At 61.6% G+C, this 16,464-nt stretch overlaps 1 long non-coding RNA gene across 1 annotated transcript in view; it reads right to left on the reverse strand.

Annotated features, from left to right (window-relative positions):
* Positions 1-1,123: 1,123 nt before the first annotated feature.
* LOC119870687 overlaps positions 1,124-16,464 on the reverse strand; it is a 31,725-nt gene continuing 16,384 nt past the window's right edge. The window contains exon 3 of the long non-coding RNA XR_005353241.1: positions 1,124-1,181. This is a non-coding gene — a long non-coding RNA (uncharacterized LOC119870687). The remainder of the gene's footprint in view (positions 1,182-16,464) is intronic.

Consider the following 16,464-nt stretch of genomic DNA (forward strand, 5'->3'; position numbering starts at 1 on the left):
GTCCCCATTAGACACGGGAATGGAACCCTAGAGCGATGGCTAATGTGACCCAGACAAGTCAGCCTTGGGGCCTGGATTCGAACTCTGAGCCTTGGCCCCTGTGCGGGGGGCGGGGGGGGGAGAGGCAGCTCGCAGCCGGGCTGACCTGAAAAGCATCACTGGCTACAGAGATAGAAGGTGGGGCGCCAGGGCAGCCCAAGTCCCACTCTGGATTGCAGCCTGGGTGGGACCTGGGGGGCGAGATCTGGGGGGCAGGACCTTGGGGTTGGGACCTCGGGGGCACAATGAGGGGGCAGGACCTCGAGGACAGGACCTGGGAGCGCAATGGGGGGGCAGGACCTCGGGGTGGTACCTCGGGGGCAAGATCTTGGGGGGCAGGACCTCAGGGACAGATCGTTGGGGTTGGGACCTCAGGGGCGTGATGTGGGGGTCAGGACCTCGGGGGGCGGACCTCAGGGGTAAGACCTCGGGGGTAAGATCTTGGGGGACAGGACCTCGGGGGTGGGACCTCAGGGGCAAGTTGGGGGGGCAGGACCTCAGGGGCGCGATGCAGGGGGCAGGACCTTGGGGTGGTACCTTGGGGGTGAGATCTTGGGGGGCAGGACCTCAGGGGTGAGACCTCGAGGGAGCGAGATCTTGGGGGGGGCAGGACCTCGGGGGTGGGACCTCAGGGGCAAGTTGGGGGAGTGGGACCTCAGGGGCATGATGCAGGGGGCAGGACCTTGGGGCGTTACCTTGGGGGTGAGATCTTGGGGGGCAGGACCTCGGGGGTGGGACCTCAGGGGCAAGATCTTGGGGGAGTGGGCCTTGGGGGCGAATTGGGGGGGTGGGACCTAGGGGGCAGGTCCTTGGGGCAAAATCTCAGAGTGTGGCCTGCTTGTGATGCTCGCCCTCCCCGCAGGCACGCTCAAGGCACATGCGCTCCTTCTCTCTCTAAAAAATAAAAGAAAAACCGAAATAGAATGTCAGCCCATAGGCAGTTCCGGTTCTCCAGCAGCCACATACAAGAATCAGGTGAAATGCATTTTAATAATGTGCTTGATTTGGGGGCACCTGGGTGGCTCCGTGGTGAGCGCCTGCCTTCAGCTCAGGGCATGACCCCAGGTCTGGGGATTGAGTCCCACGTCGGGCTCCCTGCATGAAGCCTGCTTCTCCCTCTGCCCGTGTCTGCCTCTATGTGTCTGTCATGAATAAATAAATAAAAATCTTTTTTAAAAATGTGCTTGATTTAACCCAAAATGTCCAAAGATTATTAAACAGGTAATCAGCGTAAAAAAAAAAAAAAAAAAACCATTGAGCTATTTTGCCACCTTTGTCTCGTACTAAGTCTTCCAAAGCCGCCGCGGGTGCGCGAGCACAGCCCAGCACGTGTGGCCGAGCCGCATTTCCAGCTCTCGGTCGTCACATGTGGCTCTTGGCGCCGGCGCCCGTGATGTCACCTTCCAAACCAGGACACTTCGAGATGAAAGGACGTGACATTCATAATTATGAGGGGACGACGGGCAGGAAGCGGGACTGTCCGGGGGAACCGGTCCCGGCAGGTGCTTGGGAGCCTCGGGTGCCCCTGGCTCACCCCCGTCATCCAGAGGCCTCCTCGGGCTGTGCTGCGTCCTGCCTGCACCGACCCTTGTCCCTCGTCCCTTGTCCCTTGCTAATCTTTGCAAGAAGCCATCCGTGTCTTGGTCAGTCCATCTGCTTGACGCACGTCTGACCTTATCCGTACCACTTCCTTATTTCTTGGGGTTTTGCGCTTTTTCCGGTCTCTACGGTTGAACGCCAAGCCCATTTGTCATCCACCCTTCTTATTTCCTGATAAATATATTTAAAAGGCATAAATTTCCCGCTATGTACTCACGGCCTTCTCCGTGACCCACTCGTTTTGACGTGTAGCATCTTCAGGATCCTTCCATTGTGGGTTTTCCTGATTTATTATTTCTGTTTCAAATGCTATTTAGCTTCCAAACACAATTTCCCGCTATCCTTTCGCTTTTAATCCCTAACGCGATTGCATCGTGGCCGGAGCACGCAGTAGGGATGCTGCAGTCGCTCCTGGCTTATCACGCGCCTTGTTTCTGGAAGCGTCCCGTCTCCGAGCAAGTCCCTTCTAGGAAGCCGCTCGCCGCCAGGTACGGCTTCCTGAAAGCGCCGGTTAATTCACGCCCTGCTGTCGGCTCCCAGCCAGGTGCGATGCGTGCCCCGGAGCCTGGGCTTGTCCTCACAGCCTCTCTGTGGCCGAGACGCCCCAGCTCCGAGCACCTGGGGATTCGGGTCCCCAGCCCTGCACCTCCGTGGGTCACGGCCTCCCTCTAAGACGCAGCCAGTGGCTGTCACACTCCTGGGGCTGCCTCAAAGCAACCTCAACCCGGAGGGAGCCACAGAAGGGGCCCCGGTCAGCCAACAGCGGGGAGAGGCAGAGGGAGAGGGAGAGCGATCCCCTACGCGTCCAGGAGCCATCAGTGGAAGAAAACAACGATGCAGATAATGATCGCAGCTCACAGTTACCGAGCACTAAGTGGGCTGAGAGCTTCCTCGACCCTATAACCTCACGGGAGGGATGCTCCCCGCCCCAGCGGCCTCCCAGCCCACGTCCCGGCTCCTCTGGAGCCCGAGGTCCTGGCTGCAAGGCTGAGGCTCCAGGCTACCCTGCTGAGTGAACATGAGAACGAGAATCGATCCATCTCTCAGAAAAGAAAATCAGAACAGGGTCGCCAAGGCCATCTGCCCCGGCCCCCCAGGGGTGGCCGGAGGAGCCTCAGGATCCAGCTGGAGCCCGGGCGGCCCCAGCGGCAGGAGGACTGCAGCCCATGAGAGGGGTCGGATCCGTTTTTAGGTGTCATGGCGAAACCTAGGGGGGTGGGTCGGCCCTCGGAGGGGGACGGGTGGCAAGGGACACTCGCCATTTGCTCCTGGACTCGTTTCCCTCCGTCGGGCGCCCAGAGAAGCCCAGAGGATAAGGGAGTTCGAGGGACAGCCAGGCGGGCCCCGACGCCGGCCTCACACCCGCCGCCCAGATCAAGCCCAACGCAGACTCCGCCGTGGTCCAGACCCCTCGCTCCGATCTCCTTTCCACACCAGCGCCAAGCCCGCCAAAGGTCACGCGCGAGATAGAATTTGACACAATGAGACTCCGCTCCCATGTTAATGCCCCTCGGATCGGGCCTGCAGAAGTGAAATAATAAATTTAGGAAAACAAGCAGAATGACCCGTCTGGTTGGTTGGTTTTTCTAGATACCATCTACATATTTTAGAAACGTACAACCTTCTAATAGAAATGAATAAACTACTCAACCATAAAGTTGCTATAGAAGATATGCTTGTTCTGATTCGAAAGGGCATCTGCTATCTGCAATATTGATAATACTTTTCAAATTTCATCTGCTTTTGTTTGCATTCTGTGTCGTCTGTTTAAACACAGTGGGAATAATAATGAATCCCTGCATTATCTCTACTTTTTCAAGGCCGAACATATAACTTTATCACAAAAATAATTAAAATTCTTTGGCACTCTTGTATCTTTTCCATTAAACGTTATCAACCAGTGACAATAAACTAACATGAGCCCAAGGCTGGCCATGGGCCGCCTTTACAAAGAATGCATTTGTCCCCGGGCGAGAGACATGAATTTTCAGTTTACAGGGTCAGACGATCCTGAAGTTTTTTACAGTAGGAGACCACAAATCTATACCTCCGTCCCCTAACGGGGGCTGGCGGCGGGCACAGGGCGCCCCATAAATTCTCAGACGAGAATACACTTTAATAGGCAAAAAACCTTGGCAGCTTAATAATTCTGAGTTGCAAATTTAAATATTTTACATATCATTAGACATTAAAAACAAAGATTTATGCGGCTCGTCTCTGCGGAGTGAGGACCCCGTCGACTTCACACACAGCCATGAATCTGCTTGAGGTTCATTAGCTGAGCGTCTTCGGCGAAGGAAGCCCGTCGAGTGGAGGTGGCCTCTAAATCACCGCTTTTATTTTCCCGCCATCAGGTGGCACTTGAGGAGGCCCCTCCCCTGAGTGAGGCTCCGCGAGGGCGCCGGGACCTGCAGCGGGCGGGAGCCGTGGGGCCGGACCCCCGCCCGGGTGCTCCACCAGGATGAGCAGCCCGAGGCCCCTCTGTCCCCAGCGCCCCCCGCCCCTCGCACCTGCTGTGCACCCAGAGGCCGGGGGTGGGGTGGGGGGTGTCCCCTGCCGGGATGCACTGTTGCCAGGGATGATGGCAGCAGGGAGGGGGACAGGGGGTGCTGCTGGGTACCTCTTAGTGGCCTGTTGACACATACCTGGGCCCCCGCTGACTGGCTGATGCTGGAGGAGGAGGGAGGAGGGGGGCAGGGGGAGGGAAGTCAGGAGAGCAGGACCCTGGCCCAGAGCGGCCCTATTGCAGGCTGCTCCCAGGAGAGCCCCCTTCACTCGCCCCCACTTGTATCCTTCAGGCTGTTTCACAGCCCCCCCAGGAAGCCCCCCGACCGCCCACGCAGCCGCCCCCACGCATCAGCCCGGCCCTTGGGGTCCTACTCACTCGGGGTGCTCTCCCCACCAGCCCAGCGCCTCCCGGGCCAGCTCTCCCACCCCTGCAAGCTCACATCTACCCTTTGTGCAGTCCGGTCCCCCCGCAGGGGCTGTTTATTAACCACGTCCTGTCCTCTCCGTGCTTCTGAGGCTCTGCCATCGGCAGGGACTGTCCCTTGCAGGCCCAGCGCGCCCCCAGAATACTGATCAGTGGCACGAGCCAACCGGTCCAGGGCCGGCCCCCGTCACCCTGTCTAGGGACACCCCTACCCCAGGGCCCAGGCCCCCGCCCGCGTCACCCCAGGGCATCCGGCGCCCCAGAGCCTGCTGGGGTTACCCAAGCCTGCGCGCCCTGCCGCACCTGCTCCTCCCAGCGGGGACGCGCCGAGGGCTCTTGCCCACACTTGCCCTCCGCCGCCCACCACCCGGCCCTGCGCCGCACGACGTCACCCTCCTCGTGGGAACTGAGGAGCAAACCGTGCTCTCAGCCTTATTGGACCTCGTGTTTTCTATGAACGTACTGTATCTTAAAACAGGGCATACAGCCGGCAGATGTGGGTGTTTATACTGAAAAGTTCTGGGTGTATCTTGGTGGGTGGGAGCTAAGTGCTGCGGCCCCCACCTCGCCCACTGTCACTCGCATGTCCCTTCCCCCCCGAGGCCGCTGAGCTGGGATCCAGACCCTCTTAGGGGCCGAGCGCAGGAGGAGGGGATGAGCTGCGGGGCGGGGAATGGACCGCGGGGTGCTGGGCCTCGGACGCTCAGCTGTGCCCGGGAGGAAGGGGGTGTCGGTTCAGCCCGTGGAGGTTCTGGACGGAGCCGCCCGCCCACCGCGCCCCCCGGCCCAGCCTCCGTCGGGGCCTGTGGAGGTTGCCCTGGAACCACCAGCAGAGCCGGCAGGGCTGGGAGGTCAGGTCACCCTGCACCTTCCTCCTGGGGCAGGAGGAAGCCGAGTGCAAGGGGCAGGAGGGAGGGCCCGGCACCGAGGGGCCGCTCTCGTGTCCTTCCGGCCCGCGTGGGAGATTCTGCGTCTCCCCGCGCCAGGCTGAGCGTCCCACAGGCAGTCAGGGAGGGAAAGGGCACGAGGCCCCGGAGCACAGGACTGTGAAGAGCAGCAGCCGCGGAGGACGACTGTGACAGCTCGGGGCCAGACAGCAGACGGCGCAGTGAGAACTGGGGGGGACCAGGGACCCTCAGGGACCAGGGCCACCAGCACCGCCCAAGCGTGCCGCGTGGACGGGCCTCCGACCCGAGGGCCGGCCGGGCCTCAGCCGCCCCCCAACCTCCGGGCCCGGACAGCCGGGAGGGCGCCCCTGTCCCCCCACAGACAGTGGAACGAGCTCCGCAGAGACGGGGGCAGCCCGATGGAAACAGGGGCCAAGGAGCCTCACAGGGTGCAGGGACCCCAAGGCCCGGCCCCGAAGCAGATGGCCGAGCCCACCATGCACCCCCAGGTCCCCAGGAGATGGGGGGCTCTCACGGGCAGGCGGGCCCCGGGCAAACACCAGCAGGTCCCCTCAGGGAAGTTCCCAGGAATCAGGCAGGCCGCCTCCCCGTCGCCCCCACAGAGGCCCAGGGGCCCGTCTGAGCACGACCCCTCCCGGGGTGCTCTGGCCCTTCACCCCGAGATGCGCAGGGATGGGGGGTTCCAGACACCTGAGGAGAGGCCCCGAAATGTGAGATGGGGGCCGACGGGGACCTGAGGAGACAGCAGGCAGTGCAGGGGCAGGACACGAGTGCCCGCGATCCCCCTTCTTCCTTGCGCCTGCCTGAACCTCCCGGCCCAGCAGCAGCTCCCGTCTCCGCCTCCCACTCCCCCTCGCAGGCCTCTGCCCCTCACAACCGCCACTCTCCTCGCCTTCCGAGTTGGACCGATGCAGATACCTCGGAAAAATAGTTTGACTGATGTACATGCACTGTTTGCCCGTTTGCGACCCGCCTCCTCCGATGAGCGTAAAACACTTAAAATTTGGTTAAGGAGGGTGGGTTTTGTGGGATGCATTTTTTGCCACCATTCTTTTTTTTAAAGGAAATGCCCACGAGGTTATCATTAATGCTTCAGAGAGGTATGAAAACACATGGTTCCCAGAGCCCGGAACCGGAGACGGACAAAAGGAATAGTCCCTAGAAGAAGGGGGAGGAGGAGGAGGAGGAGGAGGAGGAGGAGGAGGAGAAAAGGAGTTTTTCAAATCAGAACTGTGAGAGCAGGACTTGGGTCAATGGGCAGTTGGCAGTTAAAGTGAAGTGTGTCCCTTGGAAGAACAGAAGCAACAAAGATGGGAATGGGAGAGACCCGCTAAGGTGGGAGGATGAGGTGGTGACTCAGTGACAGGAAGTCCAGAAGGGTTTGGCCCCAGAAACCAGGGCCGAAGTCCTCGCAGGCAGTGACAGCGAAGACATCCCGGCAGCGGTGACAGCCGTTTCCAGACGGAGGGAGCCCCTCACGGCGGGATTTCAGGGCGGCGGGGATGCGCGCAGGCTCCCAGTACTTGCAGGGGACTGCGGGCCACGTTGGGAAGGCCTGGGCCGCGGTGGATCCCGGACCACACCGGGGCAAGCGCCTTCAACCCCGGCAGGGTGAGCGACAGCAACCCCGGGTCCTACGTCCAGCCGCACGGGGCCAGTCCAGAGGAGCATTTCAAACATGCCGAGTCCACAAAGAAAAGGATTCTCCAGGCACCTTTTCTCAGAAAGTCGCTGCAGGGTGTGTACCAACAAGATGAAGGAGTAAACGGAGGAAGGGGAGGTTGTAGCAACGGGAAGCCGGAGGGGCCCCGTCGGTCCCCAGGCCCAAGCGGAAGGGAGCGGAGCGTCCTTCTAGAGAGCCAAACGCTGCGTGAGAAGGAAGCGCTCCAGAAAAATAAAATGGGAATGTTGGACGGCCGCCGTGACAGTACGGTGGCTGCGAGAGGAGTGTACGGTTCTGGCAGGAAGCCTGAGCGTAAATTCCTAATGGTACATTAAAAAAAAAAAAAAAAAAAAAAAGCAAAAACGGAAACAAACACCACCAAATGCAATGGGAGCAGCTAAAAGAGCGGGGAGGGCCCACCCCGAGCCGCTGGGATGAGGGTGTGGAGCGACAGGACGGACAAAGCTGGTCTCACAAGGGAAAGGGCTTCTCGCTAGAAGCCAGCGCATGCTTGAGACCAGGCCCCGATATCAGCTGTGCACACACACGTCACACGCGTAAAAGGGAGTTGTATTTAAAGGGAATTAACCATTAAGATCGGTTAAGGATAAATTCCCTTCTGGCGCGTGGCTCCCAGTGGCAGGGACCGGGTCCCACGCCTCTGTTTCCCCAGCACCTGCCGTGGAGCCACGTGTCATCCTGGGAGCAAAACTAAGTATCATGTCAAGGCGGGTTGACCTTGTGTCCGATGCAGGTGTCGCGGGTCCTCAGGAGACGGACGCCTGGCTGGGCAGAGAGGCGAGGGCTTGGGGACCCAGCAGGGACACACCCCGGGGCGGGCCCCGGCTCAGCCGCGCCTGGGCACACCCCCCGGGTCACGCGCAGTGGCAGCCAGTCCCAAAGGCGCTGCCCCCCCCCCGTTGTCTCTTCTTCCGTGACGAGGACGCCAGCCTTCGCCTTCGCCCCACGCGTGGCTCACAGAGTCTGGCTCGGAGGAGGGAAGTGCACGCCACGGATGCGCATCGTCCGCTGTGTCCCCCGCTCGGTGGCCGCCCCTCCTGACTCAGGGGCCACAGCTTCCCTGGTACAACGGAGACCACGCAGAGGCCTTGGCTCCCCGCCTCCTCCAGGCAGCACGGCCCGGTCCCCAGGGCTGTGGGCCATCAGACCGGCCTGATGGTGCCTGGGCTCCCGACACCGGGGGACCCAATCCCAGGCTGGGGCCTCTTCACTCCTGCTGGCCCCTGCGAGGCGACCGGTTTCCCCCGTCTCCAACCATCTTGACCATGGTTTTGTGATGTTTTGTGTCAAAGCAGGAGGGATTTTTCTAGTTCCAGGCCACGCTGTCCTGGGGTCCTGGGGCCCTGGGCAGCCCAAGGGGGGAAGGGGCAGAGAAGGAGGGGGACAGAATTAGGAGCGGGGACCAGGCTGGTCCGGGGCCTTGGAGCACACCCACAGCCCCCGGCCCTGCTGTCCCACTCGGATCATGGAGGAAGCCCCCTGCCAGCACCCCGCGGCCCCCTGCCCAGGCCCCTGTGCCCCAGAGGCCTGTGGGCATTTCTCACAGGCAAGGTGACCCCTCCTCCTCGGCCCAGTGTACACAGACCTCGGTCTGACCAGTGGGGACTGTCCGGCCCCAGGGGCGCTGTGTCCCGGCAGCAAGGGCACAAGGAGCCCTGAGGGCACAGGCCCAGGGGGCAGCGGTAAGCAGGCTGCTCCTCAGGGCCTCCAGAGAGGGACAGAGTCAGACGATGGGAGGACTCGGAGCCTGAGGGCGCAGGGGGGAGTGTGTCCGAGGCCGTGCATGTGAAGTCAGGGGAGCACTGGGAGCAGGAGCACGGGGGGCACTCTCACCCCGACAGTGATGCTTCGTGGCCACGGGCAGTGTGACGTGACCTTCCTGCCCCAGCGCAGCCACGCTGCACGATCCTCGCGGCACATCTGTCATGTTCACCCACGCGGATGGCTTCTCCACTGCGGCTCAGTGCGCAGCCCATGCAACCGTACACGGCAGTCCCACTCAGCCCCAGGGTCACCACCGCCCTTTGCATTTGTAAACGGCATGTCCTCGACCATCAGGGCGCCAAGACTCCCCCTGCTTGTCCTGGGAGAGGCCCCGGGGATTTTCCCAACAGCCCCCCGGCCCCCCGAGATCCTTCCGACCCTGTGTCAGCATCCTGAGGGCCGGCCGGCCGGCGGCTGCCCCCTTGCTCTGTGGCTGTGAGTCACGAGAAGCATGGGGCACGGGCTGCGGGAAGAGCGCTCGGGTCAGGGAAGTGGAGCCAGCGAGGTGGCCCATGAGGACGCCCGGCACGACGCCGTCCTCTCCCCAGCCTCGGTGTCCCCCCACCATCCCACAGCTCTCCGGGAGAGCCGGCCCCCTCGGGTCCTCCTGGGCTGCGGGGAGGCCGCACATGCAGGGTCGGGGCCCGCCCCGTGTCTCTTGGGGACCCGCTGGGATGCGTCAGCCCCGCCGTCCAGCGTCTCGCCACCACGGACCCGACGGGTGGGCCCCACAGCACGGCCACAGCCTGGCAAGGAGGAGGGTCCTCGGCGGCGGAGGGGCAGCCCGGCCTCTGGCACCCGCAGGCCCCTGCCCCCGGCCCGTGTCACGCGGGGCCAGCAGAGACTCGTCCCCGCTTCCCGGGGCGAGGGGGTGGCGAGGGGGCGGCGGAGCGGGAGCTGCTCACCAGCCGGCCCTGCCCGCGCTCCCCTCCCTGCTCCCGGATCACAAAGGGCCCCCTTCCCCTTCGCTTCCTATTCAAGCATGTCTCTCCATTGTCAATAAAAGCCATTTTTAAGGTCAACTATCTCCTTCCATCAACCGCCAACCCCACACAGCTCCGACGGCACCAGCCCCAGCCCCACATCGTGAAATAAAAATTAAATTGTAGTTGGGCTTTTAAATCAACTCAATTAAAATAAAGAGATTCTTGGCTTGATATAGGGAAATATTTGTATTTCCAATTCTATTTGTTAATACATTGACATATGTGCTATTTTTTAAATGTACCACTAAGTGCACTTTCTGTCAATGCCATAGATTTTTTAATAGACTGAGAAAATGCATTTCATTTCTTCTTATTTTCCTTCAATACATCATTTGGTTCTGCTTTTTTGCCTGCATGAAATTCATTTTCTAATGGAAATATTTGTTTTGTAAATCAAATATGTATTATGCACAAAATGCAAAGCACAAATTAAATTATGTTAATGAAATGAAAGAGATATGAAATGCATATTTCATGGACAAAACATAACCTCAGCAAACAACCATTTCTTGATAAAATCTTTAAACACAATCTCATTCTGTGACAGACATATTGTTAAAGTAGATAGCACCTCATTTAAATGGTTTCCTTTAATATGAGTGCTTAGTATATAATTGTAAATAACTTTTGGGATGAAAAACCAATAATGAAATACTGTCTTTAATAGTTTGCTATTGATGTCAGCATAAAATTTGTCGTAGTTGAATATTGGAAATTGGGAGCGCACAGAAATATTCTCAAAAGCTGTAAATGATTGCATATTTAAATAGAGCTGACTAAGGCAAAGATGTTATAGATATTAGTAATAGGCAGAAAATTATGCTGACCTAACATTATTTGACAAAACCCACTGTTTTAAATTATATATTGGTTACACTTAATGAATAATAGATTTTGTAGGTGTTGTTTCTCCGATCATAATGCTGATGATACGATATGTCGAGGATTTCTTAGTCATCTTTCTGACAATAAACACGGCCTCCGCTCACACAGGTCGGGCCAGAGGCCGCTGGATGCCCGCCCGGTGCTCGCCGGCCGCCCGCCAGGGCTCCCCGGGGAGCAGCCGCCCACAGGCGGAGGGGCCCCCGCTATGCCCGCCCCGGGTGCGGAGGGGACACCCGCCCCCCGCGGCCCCCGCGCCACCCACCACACGGGAGAGGCGTGGGTACAGGCCAGGATCGCCACGACCGGGGGCCTGGAGGACAAAGGGGACCACGGCTGCTCGGGCGTCCTGCCGTGCGTGTGCACACGCCGCAGCCTCGCACACTCACTCACGCGACCGCCTGTGCCGCCTAGATGCTCGGAGGGCCTTTGTGATTCGCAGCCGGAGAAGCGGTCGCCATCCCAGCCTCCTCCTCCGCCCTCAGAGCCGCACGCAGCCCTGGAGGCCGGGACCCCCGACCCTAGGTCCTCGGGGCTGCTGGGAGCACAGGGCATGCGTGTGTGTGCGTGTGCGTGTGCATCTGTCAGTGGGGCACCGACGGCACACACGCAGGGCACGGGCTCCGGCCCCAGCGGCCCAGGGTCACCGTGCGCTCGGCCGCGGCACGCGTGGGGGCCGAGGGTGAGCAGGTGTTGGGGCGAAGGGCAGGCGGGGGGAGCCGCGGCTCCTTGGTTCTTTCAAAGGCTCCCGAAGGGCAAACACTGAGACCCGCAGTTCACGGGGCAGGAAGGAAGGTGCCCAAGGAGAAGCTCGGACAGCGCGTGAGCCCTAAGCCCCGCCCGGGCCCTCGCCTGCACAGCCCCCCACCTGCTGCGTGGCCTCGGGCGAGTCACGCCCCGTCTCGGGGCACCTGCCACCCGGGCACCGATGGACGCAGAGCCGGCGGAGGCCCGTCCCAGCTCCCGCAGGGGGCGATTCGAGGGCACCCAACCCGCCCCGCGGCCTAGAGCTCCACCCACCGGGCTGCACGGCTCCCCACGCCGGGTCCGCGGTGGCATCGCAGGGAAGCCTGAGCCCGGGGCGACGTGGCTTCTTGGCCACAGTGAGGACGGGCCGAGGGGGAGCACGCGGCCGAGGCCTGCTCACCCCGGAGGGGACCCCGAGCTCCCGGCTGCCCCGGGTCTTCCAAGGCCACCCCGTCTGCGGAGGCTCGGGCCGCACCCGGGCATGGGCAGGGCTCCGGGCACAGTGCTCCCCGGCTGCCAGCGCCGTCGGCCTCCCGGGAAGTAACAGATGGCGCCCCGGGGGCCAGGTTGGGGTCGGCTGTCGGGTAGGTACGGCCTGCACACGGCCCGGCCCCTGGCACCATCCTGGGCAAACAGAAGGGGTCTAATGGATGCTTACTGCTGTCCTTCCGGCACAGACAACGACGGGACTCAGCTACTTCCCAAACGGCTGCCCTTGGGCGTCACCAAGTCTCCCGGCCGTGCCCTGTGGCTGGGAACACGGGGTTGTGCCCCCCGGGTGGGTCCACGCACACCCGGTGACTCGGCCGCTCGGAAAGCGTGAGCGTGGCCGTCGTGAGAGGCGACACTGAGTAGGGAGCTACACAACCGCCAAGTGTCACCTCGCGGCCCAGGGTGTCAGGGTCGCCCCCGAGCGCCTCTGCCTTCACTCCTGGGCTTTGCTGGCAGTTTGGGCCTTGGCTCAGGGCACGTCACCCCGTGGGCATTGTCCTGGGTGCCCACGTCCCCTCTGTACAGGACATGTGCCTGCTGCACCCGAGGCCCCTGCCCAGCCAAGCTCCCTGCCTTGGCCCGGGCCTGCTGCCCAACATGTGCACACTCCAGGGGGCCAGGGAGGGACCCCACAGGGGACTGTGGGCTCCATTCAGCCCTTAGTGGGGGTAGACGTAGGTGTAGGGCGGGGGCCGGACTCGGCGAGGTGCCTCGGGAAGGGGCTCGGGCCGGGCCTGCAGGGGGGAAGCCAGAGGAGGTAGGAGCAGGGGCGGGGGCAGGATAGCGAAAGCCGTGGGGACCTGGGAGGCAAGTGGGGGGCACAGCAGGCACGGCCCGAGGGCGAAGGCGTCTACTTTAGGAGCCGGCCCGATCCCCCAGCTAACCAGAACCTTCCGGCTCCCCCCGGTCTGTCCTCACGTCCCCGTCCGCCAGGGAGCCCACCTTTCGTGCACCCCCAGGAGCCCTGAGCCCACGGGTGACCCTGGACGACCCCGAGGAGGGCTCTCGCCCTTGGGGGACGGCGGGTGGAGCTGCAGGTGCTGGGCGCCCAGGCCCCGCGGGTCCCGGCCCCCAGGGATGGGCAGGACACCCCCAGGCCTCGCTCGGTCCTCCGGGAGCCGCGCCCGGGGCCGCCGTGCTGCCTACCTCACAGCGGGCAAACATTTTTATCCATTCCCTGAAATTAAACTTCCCCATTTTTCATTATCAAATTCCGAGCTGGTGTCATCTCCCCCATGCCGGCGTGCCGCGCTCGTTTACAGCGCCCGAGATTAATATTAGGTGTTTGTAAAAGGCGAATATTAGCTTCTCCCTTATATCTGTCAGAATTAATAACTTCCCCATCACAGATAACTCCAGGTCAATATTAGATTCGCAGATGAGGCTGGAAATAAAATGTATGGAAATATAACGTCTCATTTGTACGTATTCAAAAGAGGCCCTTTCATTACTGAAATTCGGCGACAACTGTTCAAAGGTCAGAGGACTTTGTGGCCTGGAAACACCCACCATCTGGCCCGCGCCGTCGCGGGCGAGGACAAATCGGTGGGCCTCCACGGGGCGCCGGGGGAGGCGGGGGCAGCTCTGCCAGGGACTTTATAGGGCAGAGAGGGATAGAGAGCTTACCCGCCACCGTCCCAAGCTCACACTGGGACCGGAGCCAGCGCCCGGCGCGGGCGCCTCGCCAGTGGCCGCCGTCCATATGCCCTTCCCTCCTCTGTGCCAGATCGGGGGCACCAGGTCCCCTCGGTTCCCTCCGGCAGCCGGGCCCGGGGCACCAGGCAGCGCGGGGTTAACCGCCCGGGCCCGCCGAGGACCCACCTTCTCCCAGGAGAGCCCGGCCGCCCCCACCCCGGCCGCACCCAGCGCCCAGGCCCAGCGCCCCGCGCGGGGAAGCAGAGCAGGCCTCCGAGACAGGCAGGCCAGCTCCCGTTTGGCAATCGCTCATAAATCATAATTGACAAGCAGAATTTTTCCCTTGAGCAGCGAGGGTGCTTTATTTAGTTGTTTCTATTTTATCTGGTTGCAGGAGATGATGGGCCCCCCTCCTCACCACTTTGGCTGTTTCCCATAATAATAAAACCCTCTGGAGGCCAGGGTGTGATCTGCTCCACGGAGGGCTATCTTGGGACTGAGGCCGCGAGTGGGAGGCTGGAGGAAACGGGAGGGGGAGCCACAAGGTGGGGGCGCACGGCAGCTCCCGGGGAGAGGGCCTCCTCTGCGGGGGGCCCTAGCCGGGCAGGGGCGGCTCTGGGGAGAACCAGGGTTTGGGTTCCTGGGCTCCGTCATCCGTGCCGCTCAGGGAGGCAGGTCCCGGAGCCTCCCCTGTGTCCCAAGGGAACGGGGCGCTGGGCCCCCAGCTGCCTCCCGCCTCCTTCACAGCCCTGGGCTCAGAGCAAAGACCCAGCGGCGTCTGCACAGTCTAGGAGGTGGCACAGCCCGGCCCGTCTCCCCAGAGGCCTGCCTGGCTCCCCGCCCCAGAGCTTATGGGGAAAGGGACACAGGGCCTGAGGGCACCCCAGGCCCCTGAGAGCAGCGCAGGCCTCAGGCTCCGGAGGGCACAGGGACAGCCCTCCCCTCCCCTCCCGGGGCCGGGGAAGAAAGCCCGGGAAACCCCGGCCTGGGGAGGCCTTTCTTTTCGGTGCTAAGAAAGCCCTCTCGGTTCCCATAAATGACTTAAGCTCTTCCCCATTAACAGGCTCCCTCCAGCTGGGCTGGCATTGAGGTCCCGGCTCAGGGGCCCGGTCTTTGTGAGCAAGGGGCCCCTGCTCCGGGGAGGATGAAGGGGAAAGCCCTTTCTTTCTTTCTTTCTTCCTAAGCCCCTCAAACTCACGGTGACCCACAGTTAAATCCCCTCTAACAAGGCTCACTTCCTCACCCAGCCAGTGAAAACTCCAAAAATAAACAAAGCCCGGAGCTGGCTTTTCCTGCAGCTTCGGAGGCTGGACCCGAAGGAGTGGAGGGCGGCCGAGGCCCCCACCCGGCGGGGGGCCGTGTGCTGCGGGCTGGGGTGGGGCGCTGGGCAGTCACGACCCTCCCGACCCTCCCGAGAGTGGCGGCTTCTGCCTGGGGCCACGAGCCCCCTCGCCCGGCCATCCCTGGGGACACTCCCGCTGCCCAACCAAAGTGGCCTTGCACGCGCACCAGCACCTGGGGCCGGAGCAATGGTGGCAGCCGCCCAGGCGCCCTGGCTGACGTGCCGGAGCTTGGGTGGGCGTGGGCAGAAACGCACCCCTCAGGGGCACGGGCCCAGGAACCCAAACCCAGGCCCCAGAGCCTCCTCCGCGCACACAGGCTGCGGCCTCTGCCACCTGGGCCGTGGGCGCCACTCAGAGAGGCAGGTCCAGGAGCAGCCCAGGGCAGCTGGCGGGGCCCGGGGCGGGAGGGAGGCGTGCCCAGGACCGGGTTCCCTCTGAAGCCTTTCGGGGAGCACCCTCCCCTGCCTCGTCCCAGAGCAGCTACCCTCGGAGGAGCCACGGAGCCAGAGGACAGCAGGAAGGGAGCTGGGGCTCGCGCACAGGTCCCACGGCCGCCGGGCTGGGTCTGCAGGCCTCGGAGAGCCAGGGCAGGACAGTGGGCTCCGGGTAGGGAGGGCCCTGCGCATCGGCTCCCCCTCCCTCGGCCCTCTTGCCCTGCCCTGGGCCTCACGGAAAACACCCCTGCTTAACAACAACCCAACCCACACTCTCTGCTCCACCCTGGGGTATAAGCCCATCCCTCTACCCAAGTGTCCATCTACCCACCCGTCCATCCATCCATCCATCCATCCATCCATCCATCCATCCTTCCGTCCATCCATCCGTCCACCCATCTGTTCATCCATCCATCCATCCATCCATCCATCCACCCACTCATCCATCTATCCATCTATCCATCTGCCCATCCATCCATCCGTCCATCCATCCATCCATCCACCCACTCATCCATCTATCCATCTATCCATCTGCCCATCCATCCATCCATCCATCCATCCATCCATCCATCCATCTGTCCATCCATCTATCTGCCCATCCATCTGCCCATCCATCGATCCTCCCATCCATCCATCCATCCATCCATCCATCCATCCATCCATCCACCCATCCATCTGTTCATCTGTCCATCCATCCATCTGTCCATCCATCCATCTGTCCATCCATCTGCCTATCCATCTATCCATCCACCAACCCACCCATCCTCCCATCCACCCATTCATCCATCCATCCATCCATCCATCCATCCACCCACTCATCCATCTATCCATCTATCCATCTGCCCATCCATCCATCCAGCTGTCCATCTGCCCATCTGTTCATCTGTCCATCCATCCATCCATCCATCCATCCATCCATCGATCCATCAATCCTCCCATCCATCCATCCATCCACCCATCCATCCCCAAATATCTATTGAACATTTGTTACATGTAAGACACTGTTCTGAACAGAAAAC

This window comes from Canis lupus, chromosome 1 (assembly GCF_011100685.1).
Source record: "Canis lupus familiaris isolate Mischka breed German Shepherd chromosome 1, alternate assembly UU_Cfam_GSD_1.0, whole genome shotgun sequence".
NCBI lineage: Eukaryota > Metazoa > Chordata > Mammalia > Carnivora > Canidae > Canis > Canis lupus.